The sequence below is a fragment of the Parasteatoda tepidariorum genome, chromosome X1 (assembly GCF_043381705.1).
Source record: "Parasteatoda tepidariorum isolate YZ-2023 chromosome X1, CAS_Ptep_4.0, whole genome shotgun sequence".
NCBI lineage: Eukaryota > Metazoa > Arthropoda > Arachnida > Araneae > Theridiidae > Parasteatoda > Parasteatoda tepidariorum.
The window spans coordinates 68,843,043-68,847,825 of record NC_092214.1 but is presented as its reverse complement, the minus strand read 5'-3'; the positions used below and the strand labels follow the sequence as shown (position 1 = coordinate 68,847,825).

The following is a 4,783-nucleotide window of genomic DNA, read 5'->3' as shown; positions in this document are numbered from 1 at the left end:
TACTCCTAAAATATCACTACTATTTTGATCAATAAAAAAATATATCACAACTATGATAATATGTATAATTAACTATGTTTTAGTTGAATTTATGAACTGTTACAATTGACCCCGTAAGTGGGGACAATTGTAACAAGTGCACGACTGTCAAAAATTGTTAATAACTAATATAATAACATTTAAAATAAGGTATTTATTTTTTTTCTAGTAGAGGATAGTCTACTTTGCTCGTCTGTCAATTAATACTAATAATATATTGGATTTTTTGTTAGTTTGAAATAGTTAAGTAAAAAATGTTACAATTGACCCCACTCTCCCCTACTCAATGATCCTACTGATCTCCCCTTCTAACTACCAAATGATTTTACCAAACCTACTTTCTTTTCTACCAATCTTTCCTATTGCCTCCCAAATGATTCTATTAACATTCCCTTCTAACTATTTACTTATTCTGTCTACATTCCTTTTTAAAAACTTAATACTTTTTCTTACCTTCCCTGTTAATTACTCAATTATCCAACCAACAACGAAGAAAGTTCCTGATTATGGAACCAAAGTTGTAGTAGGTCTTTTTCTGGGTTATTATTTGTGCTCCACTCACATTGTTTAGCTTTATTTAATGTTAATTTACTACAAGCATGTTCTTTTTGCAAATTATCATGATTTCCAGAAAAACAATTCAAATGTTTCAAGTTAATTATTTTGTATACATAATCTAAATGACTGATCCTTTAAAAATGTTTATTAATCTAAATTTGGTTTATTTACTCTATTTTTTAAAGCTCCACTATTATACGTTGCATAAAAAAATGTGCTTTAGCTTACCTATACAGGGCACGGTAAACAAAACACTCGGACAAAGTTACTGCGTCATAGAATAAAAGTTAACTAATTTTTTTTACAATTTGTGTGCTCCTTTTTTTGTCGACCACTTTAACTATGAAATATTTTCGATTACATCTCTAAGTATAATTAACATATAGATTTTTTGTGGCTTTTTTAAATGTAAAGTAGAAGATGTTCTATTTTAGAGTTATTTAAACCAGAGAAACGACAGTGTGCAATCGTTCTTTTGCTCTATACACAAAGAAAGTAAAAGTTTATTATTATTATTACTTGTCATATTTTGCTAATTTATTTATTTTTAATAAAGTTACATTAAAAATTGTTTGACCTGTATTTTTTTTACCACAAACTGTAAATAATAAGTTTACCACGTAAAAAGATACACATTTAAATTTGTCATTTTAAATCGAGGCACTTTTCCCGTAAAGGTAGCATCCTGTCTACTGGTTTATTCTTAGCATTCTATTTCAAATATTACTTCTTAGGAAACTAGATTAGTTTGGTAACTCATCTAATACCATCATAATCGGAATGATATAAGGGTTCTGGGGTTTTTAAAAGGCGAAGGAAGTAACAAGAGAGGGGTAATTTAACCTCTTGCTCTCTCATGTATAATAAATATCTCTTTTTGGGACATAATCACGAAGAAAAGAGCACGTCTGTCCACCCAGAATCGGTAAATTTATTCTCTCTTCATTTATCGATTTTTGAAAAAGAATATTTATCGCTTAGAAATTATTTATTAAGAACCTATTTTATTATGATGTCAACGAGTTAACTAAACGGTAAGCATGCTAGTAAGAGAGATAATTTAATTAAATTTGCACTTTTGTCTCTTAAGTTTTATTCACCTACTGTCTGCGTCCTTTATGTCAATAATGAACATGGCGCAAAATGATAATTGGATGAAAAATCGATGTTTTGTGAAAATAAATAGCGTTTGAAGTTTAATATTTGAAAAGTTACTCTAATCCTGGGTTTTTTGGATTCAGAAAGTATGCAAAAAATGAGAATAATTCATTGATTTTAACAAGTTTCATCGTGATCGAAAAAAAACGCCAAATTGGCATTCTAATATATATATATACAGTCAAACCCCGCTATAGTGAACTCCCGGATATAGCGAATCAAAAAAGTGAGGAAGTTGGATATAATGAACTTTTTTCTGTCTCCGACTGATTTCTTTCTTGATTTTTTGTAATAATTTTGAAATTTTTATTTCAAAATAAATACATATATCGATTTTTAAAACCATCTATAGAAGGGAATATAGCGATAATCATTTTTTCTTGTTCGCTTCATTATTGAATTGGTTCATCATTCAGAGAAGCCGCAACCGTTCACTATCTGGACAAATGATTCAAGTCAAGCCGATGAATTTGCTAAGCCATTAGGTGAGACTACTTTTATGTGCTCGAATGGCTGGTTAGACAGGTTTAAAATTTGGAATAACATAAATTGAGGAAAAGTTATCGGGGAGTCGGGAAGAGTTTACCATATCTGATGTTGAGGATTGCTCATCAACTAAAGATTACTATTTTTCTTTTTTTTTCTTTGTACGCAAGACGAAGAGTAATAAAAAATAAGAGTTAACATATTTTTGTTACTACGTATTATTTTTCCTTCATTTTTGTATTACATTTTATTCGTCATTTATTTAAATAATGTCGTGTAATAAAAGTGGGGAATTCGGAACCATTAGTTGAAATTGTTTGCGAAACGAATATAGTGAATTTCCGGTTATAGTGAACTGAAATTTCGGTCCCTTGTAGGTTTACTATAGTGGGGTCTGACTGCATATATATATATATNTAAAAAATTTCAAGCCATTTTCTGTTTTTTTTTCGTACTTTTTAAAAGAAAGATAAAAAGGATAGGGATTTTTCCACTATATATATATACAGGATGCTCTCAAAGATCTGAAAGAAATATCTCAAGAAATACACATTGGATCAAAAGGAAAAAGTGTGTTTAATTTTCTATAAAAAGCAATTCATTGATACCATACACGCATGATACCAAATACCAAATACTCACTCCCAGGGGAAAGGGGGGTGGTGAAAACTTGAAGTTTTTATTGCAGATTTTTCAATCATTTATCAACTTAACCAAAAGCACATCTACTTAAACTGCAGGCTTTTCAGTTTATATATGGCACAACAATGCAGAATGAAAATAGGGTTCAAGTTATTCATATTGGCTATATTTCGAGAAATGCGTCTCATATAAAAAAATAGAATAGAGTAAATGATTTTGAAAGGAATAAATTTCTGAATAAATTTTAAAAGGAAATAAAACTTAAAGACAACAAACCTAACCTCAGCCCTTCTAGAGGTTAGAGTGACTATCATGGTGTAGGAATCGAGTTTGGAGTCATTCGATGGGTTTTTTTTTTTTGCTTTCTAACAAATTGTCTATTATTATTTTTTTTCCCGATCTGATATCCTCTCGATCAGATATGATTCTCCTGATATTTCCATTTTAAACAATAAAACCCGATTTACATGCTGCTATTACAGCCCCGTCTGTGAACCAAGATGCAAAATCCTGTAAATCAACATGCGATTATTTTTTTCTCTTTTTTTCTCATCTCCTTTTTTTCTTTTAGGAGAACTGAAGTCTACAATGAAAATGGCAGTTTCTGTTTTAAGAAATTTTTTTAATATCTCCCCTGTTTCAGTGACAGGGATAAGCAGATAAGGAGATGAGTACCACCATTGTATAGCTTTTTACTAATGAATGACGATATTATCATTGGATGGCTTTTTATTAAATATGTGTTTTCTCGTTAAGAGCTCATGTTTATTTCTAGAGATATTATTTAATCATGCCGGTACTTTAGCGATATTGTGTTCATAGTTTAAAATTATATTTTTATTTTAGACATCAAAGTTGTAATTTTTTGAAATTCCATTATTATTTTGCTTAATTTTCTTCTATTCAAAGAACCCCTTGGGTGTAAGCAAAGAAATAACCATAATGTTGTAAGGTATCTTGCCTAGTGTTGTGCGATGTATGGATTTCCACAGCACCACTTATCTCCTAAAACTAACTATAATTATAAGAAAAATATTAAAATTGTAAAATAATTGAAAATAATGACTAAGTATACACATTTAAAAGATATTGAAATCCTCTTAAAATCAATACGATATTTAAAAATAATTAAAAATAAAGAGTAACAAAATTTGCAATTTCATATAAATTTTTTGAATTAAAAGCCAAGTAAATAATTGAAAAAGATTAAATTAAATAAGACGTAATTAATCACTGCAATTGTTCACATCTGGGAACATTCGCTTCTTGACTTCTAATATATATACATTTATCTAATATACATTTGGCTATCTAATATACACATTATCTCAAATATATTTAGCTTCTAATATACATACATACATTTAATAACTGAACTTTTTGTGTTTCTTTCCCCAGTTTTAAAATTTAACCCACAAATATTTATAATTAATGTTAGATTCTTTTCAATAAGTATTTATTTTGCTCGGTTTGCATAATTAAAATAGTTCTGAAACTGCGATTTTTGCAGCATTACATTGTACTTAGATAAAATTTCGTATTTTTAAATTTTTTTTTCTAAATAATTAATAAATCTATTCATTATTGTATTTAAATTGACCATAATACATGAATATGCATTTTTGTTCCTTCTTTAGATGCAATGTAACATTTGAAATATTTATATTTTTTAACTGTGTTAAAACCGGAGGTACACGTACAGGGGTTGGACAAAATATTGGAAACATTTCTATATTAACACATTTTTTTATCTTTCTCAAAAAAATAGTTACACAGTCAATTTATAAATTTAGAAGTGTTTAGATTATGCGATTTCTCATCAATGAAATTTAAAGCTTTTAGAGATTTTAGGGATCGACAATAAATTACAAGTGGACAGACAGTGTTTTTGAACACCCTA

At 28.6% G+C, this 4,783-nt stretch overlaps 1 long non-coding RNA gene across 1 annotated transcript in view; it reads left to right on the top strand.

Annotated features, from left to right (window-relative positions):
* LOC139427136 (uncharacterized) overlaps nt 1–3,682 on the top strand; it is a 42,605-nt gene extending 38,923 nt beyond the window's left edge. Inside the window, exon 3 of the long non-coding RNA XR_011638293.1 lies at nt 3,455–3,682. This is a non-coding gene — a long non-coding RNA (uncharacterized lncRNA). The remainder of the gene's footprint in view (nt 1–3,454) is intronic.
* Nucleotides 3,683–4,783: the final 1,101 nt, after the last annotated feature.